General features: G+C 40.6%; 1 protein-coding gene across 2 annotated transcripts in view; it reads left to right on the top strand.

Moving 5' to 3' along the window:
* BMPR1A (bone morphogenetic protein receptor type 1A) overlaps positions 1-19,755 on the top strand; it is a 72,792-nt gene that overhangs the window by 28,104 nt on the left and 24,933 nt on the right. The window contains exons 2-3 of one of the 2 annotated variants that reach the window (XM_054276825.1): positions 9,284-9,405; positions 10,373-10,424. The gene's annotated coding sequence lies outside the window, so the exon portion shown is untranslated. The remainder of the gene's footprint in view (positions 1-9,283; positions 9,406-10,372; positions 10,425-19,755) is intronic. The other variant, XM_054276824.1, reaches the window with a different exon arrangement.

Raw genomic sequence — 19,755 nt, 5'->3', positions numbered from 1 at the left:
TTACAGTACCTGTAAACGGATGAAGGAAAGTTCAGTTTGCTTGAGACGAAATACAGTAAAGGTTACCAAGGTAATTTCACATGGTCATGTGGATTATAAAGCATTCTTTCACTTTATGTACAGAAAGGTGGGGATGTTTTACCACTGAATTACAAAAAAGGGTAAAGCATTTAGTTGTGTATCTTCTCTGCCAAAGACTTGTTGTTTCAGGAGCTTCAGTTAATCGTGGAAAGCCAAACGTTCCTGCAGACAACCATGTGTAACATTGTGCATTAAAAGACTATGGGGTTATGACTTTCTGAAGTTTTGTCCAAAGGAATCTATGAAAATACTCAAATATCGAAGTTTTAGATACTACATGTGGTCCAAATGAATTCTCAAGTTATCTAGAATAATTTGAAATATTTTTATATGCCTGTGTGGTGTTTTGTAGTTAGTGATTTAAAGAAAGCAGGAGACTGGATATAATGTGGACTCCAAAGGTTCCTCCATGGGAGTTATTGTTCTCTTAAATGTCAGTGAGTAATCCATGTACTTTCCTATAGAAAAACTTAAATACTTGATAGGTCTGCTCATGGTGAAGGCCTTTAACCTTACTGTGGTGGGAGTGGTGTCTGAGGTGTCTCCTGATTCCTTATAGAATCTGTCACACTTCCATGTGTTCAGAGCTGTTGAGCTGATAGCTCCTAGTGCTTTGCTGAAGGCAGTGATCTTGTTGGAAAGGTTTTGTCATTCCCATCTACGTGTTCCTGTGACCTGTGTTTCTGGTCAGAAGTTAGCCAGCCTGCAACCCGTGTTTAGTATGGTTTTGTGTGTGTGGATTTGGTTTGCATGGCAAGGTTTTTGTTGCAGCTCCAGGGGTGACGCTTGTGAGAAGCTGCCAGGAACTTCCCCCATGTTAAATGAACACAGTGCTGGCCAGATCTAGGAGGGACCCACTACTGGCCAGGCCTCAGCCCATCACTGATGGTGGCAGTGCCTCTGTGAGCAAGGGAAGGAGTTCCTGTGCATAGCAAGTGGACCTGCAGAGAGGAGGGAGAATATGTCAGAGAAAGAAAAAGAACTCTGCAGACACCAGGCTCAGTGGAGAAGGAGGGATGGGAGGTGTTCCAAGTGCCAGAGCAGATTGCCATGCAGCCCATGGTGAGGCAGCTGTGCCCCTGCAGCCCATGGAGGTCCATGACGGAGCACAGTTGCACCTGCAGCCCACGGAGAACCCCATGCTGGAGCAGGTTTATGCCCAAAGGAGGCTGTGACCCCATGGACAGAGGAGCTCATGCTGGAGCAGGTTTGCTGGCAGCCCTTGTGATGCTGTGGAAGGAACCTGTGCTGGAGCAGCCTTCTCCTAAGGGACTGCAGCTCATGGAAGGAATCTACACTGCAGCAATTCATGCAGAACTGCAGCCTGTGGGAAGGAGTCTCATTGGTTTAGCCAAGGGGGAACTGTTTCCTAGGGCAGGAAGCTCATGCTGGAGCAGTGGAAGTGTGTGAGGAGTACTCCCCCGAGGAGGAAGGATCAGTTGAGACAGTGCCTGATGAGCTGATCGCTGTCCCCGTTCCCTGTCCCCCTGTTCCTCATGCAGGGAGGAGGTAAAGATTTTGGGAGTAAAGTTGAGTCCAAAGAGAGGGGGAGGATGGAGGGAACATGTTTTTAAGGTTTGGTTTTATTTTTTGTTATCCTATTTCAATTTGATTGAATTTGATTAATTTCCCAAGTTGAAATTGTTTTGTCTATGACATTAATCAGTGAGTGATCTCTCCCTGTCTTTATCTCAGCCCACAAGCCTTTTGTTATATTTCTTCTCCCTGTTTAGTTGAGGAGGACAGTGACAGTGCCTTTGGGCACCTGCCATCCAGTCTGAGTCAACCCACCACACTACTTAAAAATTTAAACATTTGTGATGTAAAATTTAAATTTAAGAAAGAAAATATCAATCCTACACACACAGAGGTATAAGGCAGTGTGGTAGAACAGTAGTGTAGTTTTCAGGTGGTTTGCTCAGTGTGCAAAACCATGGAATTCTAAAGTTGTAACAGAATTTATTTATCTTTTTAATGGAAGTGTTCCTGAAAATGTTTCTCCCCATTTGAATTACTCTGTAAAACACACAAACAGAAGAAATACTTGACCTTTCGCAGGAATCTTAGGGGGAGGGAGAAGAGGATCACCTATCAGAGTGTGGTCTAATATATCCTGCAGGACAGGCAGAAGCTAAATTTCATTGGCTCTTTTGTCAGGGAGAAATGGCACTCTGGGCAGCATTCCCAGCATCAGCATTGGGATAAGAGTGTGCATCTTGCAGTCTGTGTGCATCCTGCAGTCTGTGCCAGGTGATCCAAGTGAATTGGTGCTTCCCTCCACACAGGCACCCCACCAGGCAGGTGGCAGGTGTGCCCCAGTGACTTCTGCAGCTTGGGAAATGTGGGCATGGTTTAACACAGCATGGAGCCTGGGGTAGGGGTTTTTTGGTAAAATTTTTTGCAACTCAGGAAGACTTATGAAGTCAGTGGTGTCACAAGCAGCCTTATGTTTTCAGGGATGTCAGGCACAGCAGAAGACTGTTAATTGTAATTGTGGGGCCACTCTGTCATCCGTATCCCAAGAGGAGGCTGAGATTGTGGGTGGAGGAGCTTTGGGCCAGGTACCTCCAAACTTGTGCTAAAGCAGTTGAGTTTTACATCCCTCTTGAAAACCAAGTATATTTGTTAGAGCAGTTGTTTTGGATACTTGGAGAGCTGTGGGGTGTGATGAAAGAAGGAGTTGCTCAGCAAAGGCCTTTGCCCAGTTGTTACTTGACAAAGTTTGACAAGTCAAATTCTGACTTCACCTCTCAGCACAGAATGAACTGGTGGCTTTGATTTGTCACCACTGCTGCAGGCTGATGGGTTTCCTATTGAGGGTAGCTGCTTTACTTTTAACAGCAAGCTGTTGTCAGATTCCTTTTACCTCTGAAGTTTGGAGAGTGAGCTGATTTTTCAGCTTCTGCTGGCTCACCGGTGAATAATATTTAAGAAGACTGAGTGGAATTCTGCAGTGTTCCTGGGAGCACAGGAGCTTGTGGAGTCTTTCAGATGACTACACATGATGTAGCTAGGCATGCCAAAATAAAACACTGAAGATGTCCTCTAAGAAATCAGGAGGCTTAGACTCCTTCTGATACGGAAAATTACATCTGCCAGGGCAAAATAAAGACCTGGTGGAGTTACCTAGCCCTGCTGATGAGGCAGAATGAGCCTTGTGCCTGGATTCTCATGGCCCCTATAATGAATTATTTGTGCCACTGGATGCTGTGGAGAGTATGGTTGTCACCACTGAGCAAGAAATCACACAAATTCACCAGGATGGTTTACACAACAGCAGCTTAAATACAAAAATTCTCTTTTTTTATAGATAGGTTCCACACATTCTACTTGATAAGATAATTAACAAAAACATATTTCTCACAAACAGTCCTTGGGAAGAACAGAAGAACAGAACAGGAAAACACCACTTGCAGGTTGTTTATACGAACAAGTTATCATTATTTCTCTACAACTCCCTAAAAAGTCTCACAAGTCCACTGTGAGAAAACAAATCCCATTTTCCTGCTCTCTGACCAGGCTGTCACATCCACATATGGTGTATTGTAATTTATGCACATTGGTGTCATTCTGGAAAATTCTTTTTTTTCTGTCAGGTACTGCACAGTCCCACCTTACTCAGGAATTTTTGTGCTCTCATACTTCTGGTTATGCCCGGGGCAATGATATTTCAGGAGCTTCGTTGTGTAGACCATTTTGTCTTCTATCTCAACAGGCACTGAAGATGATGAAAACAAAAAAATGTGCAACAAGGGCAGGGAGAGTGCTTGCTTAGCTGCTACATGGTGTGTTGGTCCTTCAGATGCTTCCTCTTCAGGGTATCTTGTGTCTGTGTGTGCTTGCATGGTTGTAAGGCCTCAGAAGGAAAAGCTCAGGTTGTTCTAGGGCACAGATTCTCCCCTCCTATGAAAAGGGGACAAATCATGTGAGGAGTCTTCTGATACCTCTTGAGTAGGCAAGAGGAGCTGTCTGCTCTGCAAAAAAATCCTTTGCTGTACTAAGCCTGGTCCATTGAACTTCCAGCTAGACATGTATTAAATAAAAAACAGAGTCAGGAAGGAAAAGGTTGTATGGCTCAGATAGAGAACAACTTCTCCCTCAAAAAAGAGGGTGATCTGACTTAAGGAAAAACAGTTGTAGGTTTCTGGGGGTTTTTTAAATTGTACAGATTGGTCCTATATTTTCTGTCAGACTGCAAGGTCAATCAGGAGTTGATTCCATTAGTGGCAGCAGCCCACATTAATTACTCCACCTGCCTACACAACCAACCAGCCAGGTTAGATTAGTACTGGAATGGCCCAGTTGATGTTTCAATCTGTATTATTTCTGTCTTGTGTGATATCTCATTTCCTTCAAATTGCTTCTTGGTAGAATTTCTGAAATTCTCACAAATGATTAAGAATGCTTTTTGCTGTCAAGGATCCATGCAGTAATCAATAAAAACAACAAAATCGAGGCTTTCCAAGAACAACCTGGAAGTGCTGGAAAGATCAGTGGTATTCTGAACTAATTGAAGTGTTTTGACCAGATATATAGGAAGGCCAAACCAGTGTAATACAGATGTGAAGAACTGTAAGACATGAAGTGCTTGAATGTTTTATAATCCCTTGCATTTTTAATACCTTGCAAGAATAACTTAATGATTGTTAATTAAAGCTTAAGGGAAGGTAGGTATAAAAGTAATTTTTAAAATTAGCTTTCATGGAGGTATATTTTTACTAGCATGATTTTGAACAATTTTGAACTACCTTTCCACAAAGATCAAATAAATGTGCTTGAGCCATGTCTCAAGCTCTCATTTTCCCCTCTTGCTACCTGGAAGACATGGTGTCCAGGGACTGCAAAGTGTTTGTTCAGCCAGTTTATTCCATTTCATTAATTGGTCTCATTGTATTTGGAAGGGCTGTTTGTTCAGGGAGATGTTCTTGCTCATGTACCTTCAGTGTTTGACAGACAAAACCAGCAAGCCCCAAATTTGCCATACACTATGATGTTTGCTTTTCCCAGCATGCTGTGGGGGTTTAGCTCACATGTAAACTTGTTGGAAAGGGTTTCCTTAATAAATTCTTCTATTTGGACATGAACTGTGAAGTAAAATTTGGAACTTTGGTATGGCTTCTTTCCCTTTGCAATTCAATTTATATTTCAGAGCAGTAGTAGTCCTGTAAAAGCAATAGATGGCAAGAATTGTGGCTGTATTTTCTAGTGGCAGTCATGAGATTGTTAACTGAAGCATCTTCCAGGCTACCATATGGGTCTGCAGCATATTTTCATTGTGCATAGATTCCTAACAAGAAGCCTATTGTCTAGGGCTATGGTTTACCTGAGGACGAATAATTCTGTTTCTGAAACCTCTCCCATCTCTGGTTACCAGAGCTGTCAGCTGGCCATGAACTCTGACACTGCTCACAGAAATGTGTTGCAAGCACCACACAGTTTTCTCCTTTTCCCCTTTGCTCCCACCCCAAGTCTCAGATGCTGAATGCTTTTGACCTTTTTTTTTTCCTGATATCTGTGAGTCTGCTATCACCTAAGCATGTGTCTGTGCCATGATTTGAATTTACAGAAACTCCAAAACAAGTTCTATTTGATAAATTGAAATAAAGGTATGCTTACCTGAGTGGGCACCCTGCAGAAGTGCTCTGAGGATGGCTGGAGGAGGTGAAAGAGCAGGAAAGAAGGAACTGGAAGCTGGAGTGAATGGTCAAGTATTTAACCCTGTCTGTACCAATCAGTCCTTGTATGATCATGTACTTAATTGCACTTGAAATAGTTTAACTCTTATGTTACTTTAAGTTACCTTACAAACTTCTGTTCCTTAAATACACACTGCATTTAACAAGTAGCAGGCTCCTTCAGGAAGAAAGATAATTTAAGATGAATAAAGTAATCCACCTGGAAACTGGTGAGGCAGTTGGAGCAGAGTGGGAATGAACAGAGTGCAGGAGAAATCAAGTGCCAGGAAAGTTTTTGGCATCAAAAGAGACAGGTGAGGGAATGAGCTGGATGTGGCCCTGGAACTGAAGAAGCTGGAGCTGCTGAGAAGGGAAGCAGTAACTGGAGATACGTGGTAAGACAAGAAAAAAGGAATCCACGGGCTGAGTAAGTTGGCTCCTCAAGGCGAGTCAGACTGACTCGAGCTTTGCCGCTGCGAGTCCCTGCGGTCTGTCTGTCCTGCTCAGAGCTGCTGCTTCCTGCACTCTGCTAGCAGGGGAACCACCCCCACTCCTCAATGAGCTTTAAATCAACTCACTTCAGATATTCTCACTGTTCCCTGGGGCCTGCCAGTGGCAGAAAATCTGCAGTGTTCTGGGTTATCTAGGTAGCTAGTGTGTTCATGTTATTCTGATTTTACTTTTCCCAATTGAGTGCTGATATTTTTCAGTTGATAATATATAAAGATCTTAAATTTAATCTTGGCATTAAGAACAATTTGTAGATAAATCTGGATTTAATATGTAACTAGTTACAAGCACTGGGAGGCTCTGTACTTTTGAAGTTGTGCCTCTTATAGTTGCTGTAGGTTTGCAAATTCTAATACAGTGAAGGTATAGTTGTGCAAATATTCACTTGTTTTATTTTGCACTTGATGGCACTTCTCTGGAAGATGCCATCAAGAATGGTACTAAACATTTTGAAGAACTTTTATATTAATAATTAAGCAGTTTGGATAAGTGTATAAAAATAAATATTTAAGTAAATTGATTTTTGTAAAATTGAGTATGTTCTCAAGTAGCATTTCATGCTGATGAAGAAGTGGAAGAAATAGTAACACTGTGAGGTCACTCCTGTAATTTAATAATTATCATTAACTTCTGTCCCATATCTGACAGAGGTTTTGTAGTTTTCCTTTTAAAAAGGGGAGAGATGAATCTGGAACTGACACAAAAATACAGTAAGTCATAAAAGAATCTGTGTCCACATTACCAAGCAGAGTGGTGTAATAAGATCAGACCTGTCAGGTGCTGAGAACCTGGCATAAGTGCTATACAGGTGGTGGGAGTTTTGTTTCAAGCTGGTCCTGGTCTGATTCTGTGGCTGAATTCCTCTTGGTGGTTGGAGCATGTACAATGTACACCTGAAGCTCATTCTCTGATCTGATTTTATTCAAAAGAAATCTGGTTCATGTACTTGATGACTGCTTTGCAATGTAAAGCAAAGCAAGGAAAAGAGGCTTGTTTGGGAGATGGACTTCAAAAGTGCAGTCCTCATTTGAATTAAATGCTAATACAGACATACCTAGAGTGGTGCAGAGCAGGAAGTTCACCAAAATAAAATTGTTTAGTAAGAGAGCTTAGATATCTGATCCATGGGGTTGGAATCAGGAAAGGCAATGAATACTTAGAGAATTGAACAGTTACTTCATCAGTTTGGGAGTTTGGAAAAATATAAGGAGGACATGGTTTTAAAAACAAAACAAAAAAACCCTGAACTGCATTGTTCAGAAATGTCTTTACTCTTGCAAAGCAAACTCATTAAATAATACAAAGTGGACTTTATATTAATCAGGTACTAGATACAGGGAGATTGGAGGTGTTGTAAAAACAGAAAGCACACCAACTGCTTTTTTTGTTGTTCGTTTGGAGTCCATCAGAAGATGAACTTGAGGTCCTTTGTTAGAGGGAGGAGAAGAGATAGGTATATTTTACAGATTCTTGACTTTAAAAAGCAAAAACAATCTCTACAAACACAATTGCATGGCTGGAATGTTCTTTCAATTTCACCATGGAAGAAATAAGTCAAGTGTCAGCTTGTCTGCTCAGAGGAGACAGTTGTCTTTAAGAATTGGTGCTGTCTGATATTCTGGATGGTTTTGGGTTACCATTTAGCACAAATTTATTATTTATTACCAAGACTATTAAACCTCAGCGTGTGAGGAGCAGAGCTTATAAATGGATGTGGAGACAGAAGTATTCTGACCTTCTTATAATGTAAAGGTCTTTATGGTGCTTAGGAAGGAAAAGAGGAGGAGAGTGGATGCTGAAACTCTCTGCTGGAAATCATACACATGGTTTTTCTGTTTGCACCTCTCCTGTTAGCCTTGATATTCAAAAGTCATTCAATCTCTACACTGTGTGAGTGGCTGTATGTTGTTTAACAGTATAGCTGGAATGATGGTGTTCAAGCCTTTGTGTGATTTTCAAGGTTATGATCACAGTCATAAGACTGGAACTTCTAAATGGTAAAATTTTTGTAGGATCTTCTCAAAAGCTTCAGATGATGAAAACATTCAGAAATTGTGACACTGATAAAATGGGAAGAGTTGGCAATAGGTGGCATCTGCTCACTGTGGAATCGAAGTAACAAAGCTGGTAAGCCCATCTTAGCTACCAGCAATGCATCTGAAAATGCTGGGACTTGACACAAGTCAGCCTGGCTCACAATCCTTAAGAGAACTGGGTAAGAACCTGTGCCAGGCTTTCCTCTGATGCTGGGATGTACAGCAGTTTAAAATCTTAAACCAAAAATCAAACCCACCCGACTGCCAGTACCTTTGTCTAAATTCTTGGCTTGCTTTTCAGTTCCCAGGAGAAATCATGCCCGTGCACAGCTACAAAAACCAATCAATTATTTCTTTGTATCTTGCAGTTTCTGGTGCACTGGAACTAATGGTGTGACACCAGTGGATATTTGGTGTGGAACTGCAGTCTTACAGATTCTCTGGTGTTTCTAATAAAGATTGAATTGTAAATGGCTTGTTTTTTCCATGGGTGTCACCAACAATGTATCCTTTCTTTGGACGTTAGGGAGAAGTTCTTCCCAGAAAGGGGGATGGCACTGCCCATAGAGGTGGTGGAGTCACTGTGCCTGGAGGTGTTTTAAGAAAGGACTGGAAGTGGCACTCAGTGCCAGGTCCAGTAGACAAGGTGGTGTTAGGTCATAGGTTGGACTCAATGATCTCAAAGGTATTTTCCAGCTAAAGGATAGAAATGTTTTTGTTGGCTCATTTTTAATATGAGCAATTACTGATAACAGTAAAATTATTTTTAAATTATTTTTTGTGTAAGCTGCTGTAACTGTGCAGCTATTGGATATGCATGACTCTTAGGAAGTTTCTAGCTGGGAGTAGCTCATCACATGAGATGGTTTTTGTAATTCCAGATACAGGTATCTGCAATGTGCAGTTCACATTCTAGACCATAAACTGTCAGCACGGTTTCTTCAGCCATCTCTTTGATCAAATCCTCTCTGTATTTTGCAGATCAGTAGAAATATGCATTTCCATAATACCACCTTTGAACTAATGAAGTGGAAGTACAGATGAAAACAGTCTGGAGGAAGCTTGAAGTACAATACAGTTTCATTCAGTTTCCTAATTTGGAGGTAAGGTTAACGCATGCAAAATTTTATTTTGAGTATTTCAGGGATAAAAAGCATGATAAGCAGCCACCATATCTTATAAAACATTTCAGAGCCATCTTTTTTATGCTAGTGACAGTCTTTAATACCATCTTAAAACACCTGTTTGATCTAATCTCTGTCTGTATCTCAGTTATGAAAAAAGACAACTCAGCCTCAACTACAGAGACATCTGTTGTGCAAAGGCACATTGGAGAAGAGTTAGGATATCAGGCAAATTTTGTTTGGTAGAATCTGCTTAGTCGTGAATACTACTAATGCTTTAGTTGATTATTAGTTTAGTTTCTTATTTTGCTGATATGACTGGGAAAAAGCTTTACACAGTGTCCAGTGGTAGGGCATAAGCATAAGTAGTTGGGTTGAAAACTGGGCACAATACTGTTTTGAAAAGGGAAACATAAAACACACACCCCCAACCACCTTCACAAGTTACTTTTTCTGCTTTCTAGTCCACTGTCTTTAAAAAAGACAAGTAGTACTAGAAGCAGTTGAAGAGGGAGGTTGTTTTTTGCTTTCCCTTTATGTAAACAGCTGATCTGGGAAAAAATAAAATTACAACACCACTCCACCACAAAATTTCTCTATCTTCACACAGTTGGTTCTCTTTTTGCCAGAGATTATGGGCTTCTAGATCCACAAGCACACAAATGGCAAGAAGAGGGGAGCTTATCAGAACCAAATAAAAACAAGTCCTTGTGCTAATTATTCCTGCTCCCATATCCTGCCTCTTGTCTTCATACCTTTTACAGCTGAATTTCAATAGCAAAGGGACAAAGACAAAAGAAAAACATTGATCATGAGTGCCAAAAGAGGGAAATACTATAAATACCAGATGTGAGCAGGGTACACTGCCCAGGTGTTGATCAGACATTTTATGTGCTTCCTGAGTCAGATCAGCAGTATTGTATTTCATTGCCTGACCTGCTTTCAGGTATGTCTTTGAGCCCATTTATGAATTCAGACACCTACAAAAAACAGTAAAGGTGAGTGGTTTAGTTTTAAATATTTGTTATATATAAAAGGTGTCTTTTGTTTGCATTTAAAACTGCTGCCTGATAGTTTATTTGGTAGCTCCTGATTGGTTTACAGAGAGAAACTGGGATTAAATTTATTTGGTTGTCTCTTCCATTTTAGGGTTCAGTGGAGAGTATCAAATGTCTGGCAGTTCTCAAGATAGTTTATTTTATCTTTCTTTAATACAGGATCTCTGTAATAAAACCTTTCATTGTACTTTTGCTAATTCTACTTTATTTTTTGATTCAGTGTAAAATTTTCTTTCCTCTGACTCAGTAGAGTAAATAGCTCTGTTTTAATTACACCTGTGAATTTGTGCATTTCTAGTGCAATGCAGCTGGAGAAATTCTGATTAGTGTATTACATGTAATCAGTAGGGTTATGTGTGCTCAATTCCCTTCTGCAACTGATGTCCCATATGGTATTGTCTCTTCAGTTAATAGAAAGGTTTTGGTTGCATGATTACTTTATTTTCTTTGGGATGTTGAAAACTGGACTTGGATGACTTCCAGCACCTCCCATTAAAATGTCAAATACTCCCTTACTTTGCCTTGCCTGCAGCAAGGCACGAGTTAGAAGGACGTTAAAGACCTCTAACCTCAACTTTAGTTGACAGTTTAGTAATAACTTCCTACTTTTCAGCTTCTTCTGTCCCTAGAGTTGTTCCTGTGTCCTCCAAACCAGTAGTGGTAGGAACATCTTAATGTGATGGAGCTTGTTCATTCAATAGCCAGAAACACATTCCAGGTGCTTCAGAATGAAGGATGCCAGTGGTGAAATGGTATTCCTGCAATGATTTTCTTATTAATCATCAAGGCTACCTAAGATCCTCTCTGTTCTGTTAGGAAACAATTATTTTATAAGGTTGGGTTAGCTGCCATTGAATTTCCTTGGTGGCAAACTATTTGCTAGGAGTTAATTCCATAACAAACAGGCTGAGCCACTTGAGGCTCAAACCACAAGTGGGAAATACAGGTCAGTGTGCTCAAAGCATTTTCCAGGAGTGGAGGAACCAGACATCCGTGTCATCTTGTGAATCAGTTGATCAAAACAGGAAGTGCCAGTGGTTCCACTCTGGGGCTGCTCTGTTCTGCAGTGTCCTCCTAACAGGGCTTTCCTTACTGCCATTGCCCCTGGCTTATCCCAGCTTGTTCCAGTAGTCTCATCATCCTGACCTCAGACCACACAAAACAAGAGCCTTCCTATTGCTAGGTCAAGACTATCGGGCTCAGCAAGGTCAGATTAAACTGCTGAGAATCCCTGCATTTTTATGTTGGCTCTCTTTGGCTCAGGAGCTCCTCTCAAAAGTGTCAAGGACAACAGAATTCAAATAAATCTAGACAAGTTCCTGTGCAGTAAAAGGAAACTAAATTGTCTATTTTATTTCTGTATCTGAGGATGGGAATTTTATGGGGTAGGATAGAGAACAATTTAAGATCTTACAGTGAGAAAAGCATACAAGGAATGCATTTGCAATGCAGTCTGAAGATGTTTATGTTGATAGGAATATATTTTGCAACCAGATGATTGTAACTGGGATATGTAATTAGAAACATACCAGATTGCCTTTTTTTGCTTAAATTCTATTTAGTGTTTAGATTAGGAATAGTAAAATGTCGTTTTCAACTGGACATTAATACAGGGAGGGATTAATTTTGCTTTCAAGAATTGTTTTCTTTCCTTTTTTCCCTTTGAGCCAAAACAAAGCAGATAAATGACTCTTTCTGATGGCAGTATTTTGAAGCAGTCCTAAGTAGTTAGTTGTGGAGTAGGTTCCTCTAAACTAGGTTGAAAAGTCAAGAATGTCCTTCTCCAGAGGTTCCAAGGTTGTAAAGGTACAGTAAGTTTCATGAAATGTTAGGTGAAGTGTTTCTAAAATGTTTCAGTTGATACAGAATTTAATTTAAATAATTCTAGGGATCAATTTCAAATATATTTTAAAATAGCAGCTTAACTTATTAGTTTATCAAAATCTAAGACTGATTTAGATAAGTCTTTTTATAATATCTTTAATGCCTATAAAGACACTGTGATAGAAACATTGTAATTTTCTTATTTCTAAACCAGATGTATGTACCCTCCTTTAAAAAAATTACTTGGTGTGCCATAGCCAAGTCTATGTCAAGAAAGGATATTTTTATCGTGTCCTTATAATATGTATGTTTTGAGTTTACAGCACAGTATAGGAATTTCAGGGTATCTTGAGTAAAAATCTGAATCTGTTTAGAGTAATGGTAGAGGGGTCAGTAGTCACATCTGTTAGGAGAATTTCCACGATGTAGATGTGCAGAGGGGTTCCCAAATGGCTACACTTCACCAGACTTCAAACACATTTTGTTGTTCTAAGATCTGAAATTCCTGTTCTCGTTCAAACATGCTCATTCAAGTTGCTGGTGTTTGAAAAACAATTATTTGTTTCAGTTGGCAGGTAAAGCATATGAACGTTTTTTACAGAAACAGTTCAGTCCCAGGCTTTCAGTGGGATGAAAGTGAAGTGATAAGGCGTCTGCCTGTGCAGAGGAGAGTCCCTGAAGTCTTTGTATGAGAAAAGGGATATTTATACAGGTGTCTTGAAGTTCCGTGCCCTTTGAGTTGTTTTGGAATTTGCAAATGTACACTTGCAATCTACTCGGTTTCCCCTCCCCCTCAGTAAATTTCATGTTTGCTGATACTACCAATCTCTGAATTAATAAGACTTTTCTAATGGGCAAGGGGGAAAAAAGTTTGCTTTATTAGTGTTTAAAATTTGCACAGGCATCTACCAAAGCCACTCTATCACTCCCCTCTCCATGGGTGGAGATAAAGACCAGGAGAGGTCACTCACTGATTACCATCACAGGCAAAACATACTCAATTTGGGGATATTAATTGAATGTCTTACTAACAAAATCAGAGGTGAGCAACAAGTAGAAATCTTAAAAGCACCTTCTTCCTACTCCTCCCTCCTTCCTGGGCCCTCCCTCCCCTCTCCAGCAGTGAAGGGAAGTGGGGAAATGGGGCTTGTGGTCAGTTCATCCCACGTTCCTGCTGCTGCTGCTTAGTGCAGCTGTTGGATATGCATGACTCTGGATATTCCCTGCTGCACAGACTGCTGCAGTTGGGTCAGTTCCCTGGGGTGCAGCCCTTCAGGCACACTCTGATGGGAGTCCTCCATGGGGTCACAAGTCCTGCCAGTAAACCTGCAGTGTGCAGGTCCCTGCCAGGACCCTCTCCAGCCCAGGTTTCCCGTGGGTTCAGAGACGTCCACCTGCTCTGGTGTGGGCTCCTCCACGGGCTGCAGGTGGATCTCTGCATCCCCATGGTGCCTCTGTGGGCTGCAGGGGCACAGCTGCCTCACCACAGTGTACCACAGGCTGCAGGGGAATCTTCTCTGGCACCTGGAGCACCTCCTGCCCCTCCTTCTGCACTGACCTTGGTGTCTGCACAGTTGTTTTTCTCACATATTCTCCCTCCTCTCTTCTCTGGCTGCAGGCACATCTGTGCAATAACTGTTTTTCATTCTCGAATATGTTATCTTAGCAGCATTATTATCATTCCTGATGGGCTCAGCCTTGGTCAGCAGTGGGTCCATCCTGGAGCCAGCTGGCATTGGCTGGACAAGCCTCTGGCAGCTTCTCACAGAAGCCACCCCTTTAGCCCCCTGCTACCAAAACCTGGTCACACTGACCCAATAAATTACTGCAGTCTTTCATCTGCTGGTTTGGTTTCAGTATGGTGCTTAACTCAAATGTGTGAAAAATCTCAAAAGAAAAAAGGGAAATGGAAAAATACTTAGGATGTGGTAGAGGATTACAAGATACTATATAGTGCTTAATAGAGAAGGTTCAGTAGTGATGGCTTTTCTGTCCCCTTTCTCTCTGCCAAAAATAATTCTGTATTCTCTTCAACTAGCAACAAAAATTGTTTCCCGTTATGGAATCTGTGGTTTTCCTGTAACCTCAATTTTTCCTTCACAGATTTAATTTGAATCAGCCTTAATTCCGTCCCATTAGAGGTGATTCATGTAAGCTAAAGAATCCTGAAAGAAAGAAGTTTTTGATAGTGAAGATGTGGAAGGAATAAATCACCCTTAGATGGAATAACAATATTGACAGAAGTAACATAAGAAAAGGCAGAATGAGACAGTTTTAAGAATGTGATCTTAACACTGGGAAATAATTGAATTGCCAAAGACATGACTTAGGAGGAACATGGCTTTGCTTTGAAGATTTTTAGCTTAAGGAGCTGTTGAGACATCAGAGGAGATACCTTCCAGTTTAAGGATTATGGGAGAGTGGGGGAAATGTTTGCAATAAAAATTAGTGTCCAAGTCATCCCTGTAATACTGAGTATGGGCAGTTTGAGTCGTATGCTGTGATGGTCAAAGAGAAAAGCAGGAAATCAAGTGAAATTCATAGAAGGAATATAATCTCTGTGCCTTTTTAGTTTCTTTGTGTCTTAGTCCAGGTGCTTTCTTACAATATGGAAAGAAAAGCAAAGATTGAATGAAAAAAAATCACAGATTTTATTAGTTGAATGTGAACTTCACTTAGTCTAAAACCAAACCAAATTTCTACCCTATATGTTGATTTCTTGCAGTCCTGAGCTCTACTGCATAACAGTTGATGAAAAATGTTTCACAGTGCATTTAAAATAACCTTTTTGCACTGAGAAATGAACTGCTGTAGTTGGTAGATTACAAATGGATGATTTTTAATCTTATTAATCTCATGATCAGAAAGCTCTTGTTTGCTTTTGAATTTTGTGTGAAAAAAAATTAACAGTATTGCTTTAGCACTTCAGTGCAGGGAAACAGAGGATTAAAACTGTTGAGGTAAACATTACCTTTGAACTCTGTTTTTGTCTACCTATTGAGAGATTACTGTATTTGGGTTTGGAAATATCTTTGAAGGTATATTTGATGAAAGTACATTGTTCAGACTTAAGAACTTAAGAGGAGTATTTGTGTGCATGTGCATGCTATGTTGTTTCTGTTATTTAACCAAGCGGATCTACAGTGCACTTAGAGTTTAACTTAAAGTTTGCATTAAAATCTGTTTTTATCTCAGCAAGGCTTGCAGAGCACTGACAGGGTGAGATAGCACTCAGACACATACATTTGGAGTCCTGGAAAATTTTCCCAGAGCAATAATACTTTCTTACATATGTCACATTGAAATTAAATGTTGCAGATGAAAATGATGCTGAATGCAGCATATAATTAATTATACATTATCTGTCCTGTGTAAGCACTTTCCTAATATAGCAATGTAGTTTAATATATCCACTATGTGTGAGGTAACTCTGTAGGTGAGCATGTCACACTTTACACATAAGCATTTATCACTCTGATACTGAGACTATCTGAAAACTGCAGGTTCTATGTAAGATAATGAATGATTCTAGTTTAGGCTATTCTAAACTTGCCACTGATAATACTTGCTCACTTCTTTTGCCCTCGCTGTGAAGGTGGTAACCTGCTCGTGTTCTGTGCCTGGAGTTTGTAATCTCATAAAAACATCCCCAACATGAGTTTCTAGGGTGAAGTGAAGGGTCACAGATGACAAAAGTTAGTCAACTATTCATTAAAATTCCAAAGAATCAGAAAGGTTGCAATTTTAAGGGTAATATAACTAACACAAAGAACAAACTTAATAGAGAAAGGTAATTTGCAAATTACATTTATCTAAAATTTTGTTTCTGTAGTAAGAACACCTAAAAAATAACTTCTCCCTGCCAGAGCAGTTTTGAGGAGGATAAACAAGCAGCACCTACAATTTCACTTATTTTCCCCATCCAGCTATTAAAATGCCTCTTTGGAAATCTGATGGAGACCATTCCTTTGAGGATATCTGTGTGTTATTGACAGTGATTTGTGGGAACAGCTAGACAGGGAATTTGGGAGTTTCTCCTCTCAGCTGAGTACAGTGCCTCCATGGGCATGGCAAGCAGGTGAGGAAAGTGAGGATTAAGGCTTACCTTGCATAGCAGTGTTTTGTATTAGCAAATCTTGATGATGTTGAACTTGCTAGTCTTGTCTGCTGTTTGTATGTGTCGAGCAAATACTGTCAAAGAAAGCTCATCTCTCACCCACTGCAGTGGGGAGTGCAGAATTTGATGATTTAAAAATTACATTGCTTGCTTATGAAGTAATATTTACAAGTGTGTTTTTATCTTATTCATGAAACGACACATGAATTCACCTGGATGCTGAGTAGCAGAACAAAAAAATATGTCCATGTCGACAGTTTGAGGCGTTGTGAGGGCAAGCAGTTCAATCCTTGTGAAACGCTCTTCTGTCGGCCTTTTTTAATACTAGATCACGTCACTTGCTCTAAAAGGGACACCACAGTCCCTTTGTCACATACCAGAGGAAAAGGGTTTGCAGATGTGTAAGCAGGCAGATTCCCCTGTGTAAAGGCATCACCACTTGCAGTTCAGAGGGGTTGGTTTGTATTTTTGGCTGAGGGTTGTCTTCATAAGTAATGTTTCCTGTCTGTTTTCAGAAATTTGAAACTCTGTCTTCCAGGTGTAAATTAAAAGGAAGGGGGATTTAAACCTCCTTTCTGTTACCCCTTCCTAAATTTATTTATTTTCAGCTCCATATGGAAAGCATATCCATTAATAACTTTGATGTCCCTAGTGTGAGTGTGGGGAGTGAGGGCTCCGTGTATTATCAGGTGTTGACTCCTTTGACCTTGGTAATTACTAATCTATGCAATCGGGCCTTTCTGAGCCTTGTCAGCCTCGCTTGTTTAGCGTTTTATTTATTTTATTGGTTTCTACAAGTCCTGAATAGGAAAAAGGGATTTAAAGAGAAACCCCCTAAAAAAAAGAAACCCAACCCTATGTTTATTCTTAAGGGGTGGAGGTCTTCTAGAGGGGAGCTGGCTTGCAGAGGGGGAAGACAGTATTCTTATGCTAATCCAGGCTCTGGATAAGGAGCAAAGCAGCCGTGCAAACAATGGAAGTGGAGCCAGAAAGTCTGCGCTGCAGTCTAGCACGCCTTGAAAAGCATGTCAGGCCGGGCGCCTTGGGCTGCCGGGAGGGGCCGCGGGGGGAGCGCCTCCCGCTCGCTTTATGGAGCTGGCGGCGGGCCAGCGCGCTTGGAAAAACCTTACTACCTAGAAAACCAGAGTTGGGGCTGGAGGAGGCGAGGGCAGGAGGGAGAGAAGTAGTTTATAGTCTTGCTTTTTTTCACGTTAAAAAAAGCTAACTCCCAAACTCCGTGTTGAGTTGTCTCCGCTTTGTTGCTGCTGTTTTCTTCTCCTTTGTACCAAAAATTGAAATTCAAGTGATGTGTCTTTTTAATAGCAGCCACATTTTCTAAAGGCTGTGCGTGAGAGAGGCCGGCTTTAGCAAGGTGCCCTGCTGGGAAATGAGCTTACACCTCCCTCCTGTGGGCGAAGCGCTCGGGCCGGGCCGGGCCGTGAGGCGCGCCGGGAGCCGGGGCTGCGGGCCGGCCTGGGCAGGGCACGGCAGGGAAGGACAGGGAGGTGCCCTGGCCCCGGCCCGTCCCTCCTCTGCCGGGACGCACCGATGGCACCGACACACGGCAAAGCAGCGGTTTGTCCAGCGTGCTTTCGGATTGATTAAAGTCAGCGACCAAAAATACAGGCTGTTTTCCTTAGGCATCGAGAAATGAAAAATGTGCTCTTTGAGCACCAAACAAAAACCCAGTTTCTGCAGAACTCTTCTTTGTGAGTTCCGTGAGTTGCATAATCACTTTCACTTTGGAGACATAAAGAAGTTGTGAATTTCTTCTTCTAGGTTGGGCAGAGATTATAGCTGTAGCAGAAGCAAGGCATGATCGTGGGAGTTAAGTAAAATAAATGGTTACCCTGTCAATTTCTGGATCTGGGTTTTTTGGTCTTTTTAACCTAGATTAATGAATAACTGTCCTTAAATTACAAAAAAAAAGAGAAATATTTTAAGGTTGTAATAACATTCATCAGTCTTAATAGTGCTAAAAGTCTTGTTACACATTATAAACTTTCTATGAAGGCATTTGTAATTTTGAAGGCACTGGCACACTTATTTTAGTGTCTTTTGTCCACTTTTAAAAAATGTGAGCAAACATATTAACATATTCAGGATTGAGGCCCAGCTTTTTCCTTTCCTCAGCCCAGGTATATTATTTGTGTCAAATTATCAAAACTCAGAACGAAAATGTGTGATAAGTCTTGTAGGCAGTATAGTATGACCAAAATATTTTTATTAGTAACATGTAAAATTTCTAACGGTTTTGATGATTTCTTTTCCCTTGCCGCTTATGTTTGGTGAACAAAAGTATGTTTCTTATGAATGAGATCTAAAAGGTTTAAGTTATGATTCCCTATTTGTAGTTACTAAATTTAGAGATGGAATGCATTACATGGGGAGACTTTTCTCCGTGTTCACATTGACTGGTATGAGAATAAGGAACTAGCAAAAATGATAAATAGATTATAGAAACGTGAGAAGGATAGCTTCTGGGTAGAATAGAAGTTGTTGATGTCACTGTAGAAAGAACATGGGTGTCCATTTGCTAATTGTCCTAAGGGCAGAAGCTCTAAGCCACCTAATCACTTCCAAAGTGAAGGAGTTGAGAAAAGAGGGAAATGGGTTAAGGTCAATAAAAATTCTGTAGTGACATTTTCTCTGAATATGTTCAAATAAAAGAATGTGTCGTGTTTGTAACACATTAGGATATGTCTGAATACCTGATTGTAGTGGGAAGACAATTTTGCTGAATGTCATTGCAGTTAATTTAATTGAAGAAACTTTATAGCAGTAAGTTAATTGGAAGCCCAGAGTAACAGTAAGATGGGCATTCAGGAGTGCAGTGAGTGGCATCCCCAATTACCCAATTTTGCTGGGCATGGTAGAAAGCTGCTAGGTTGCATTTCTTCACAGTTAACAATTTTGTTTATGAAACAGACAGATACATCATAATTTAGTATTTTGCCTTCTAAATTCTGTCATGATTTTATATTTACTGGCAGTGGGAAATCTTTGTTTCAGGAGATATCTGTTTGACTGTCCAAGATGGATTTTGGTGGCTTTTCCCACTGATTAGAAATAAGAAGTTCTTTTCTAAGACTCTGAGCTCCCCTACTGCAAAAAACCTGTTGTTAGGGTCTTGTGTTTTTTGAATGAGCAAATGTGTTGCAGTGCACATGTTGTAAACACATGATTCTATATGTACTACAGAGAGAACCAAGATTTCTTTTTTCATTCCTTTGAGAAGTATATAATACACACAATTGAGCTTCGTTTAGCATTTCAGATTTCACTTTAGTTTCTAGAAGGAGAAAGGACTTGTATAATTTACACAGTCTC

Source organism: Melozone crissalis, unplaced genomic scaffold, assembly GCF_028551555.1.
Source record: "Melozone crissalis strain CALT ecotype California unplaced genomic scaffold, PUWL_Pcris_2 ptg000019l_1, whole genome shotgun sequence".
NCBI classification, from domain to species: domain Eukaryota; kingdom Metazoa; phylum Chordata; class Aves; order Passeriformes; family Passerellidae; genus Melozone; species Melozone crissalis.
This window is presented reverse-complemented; position numbering and strand designations above follow the sequence as displayed.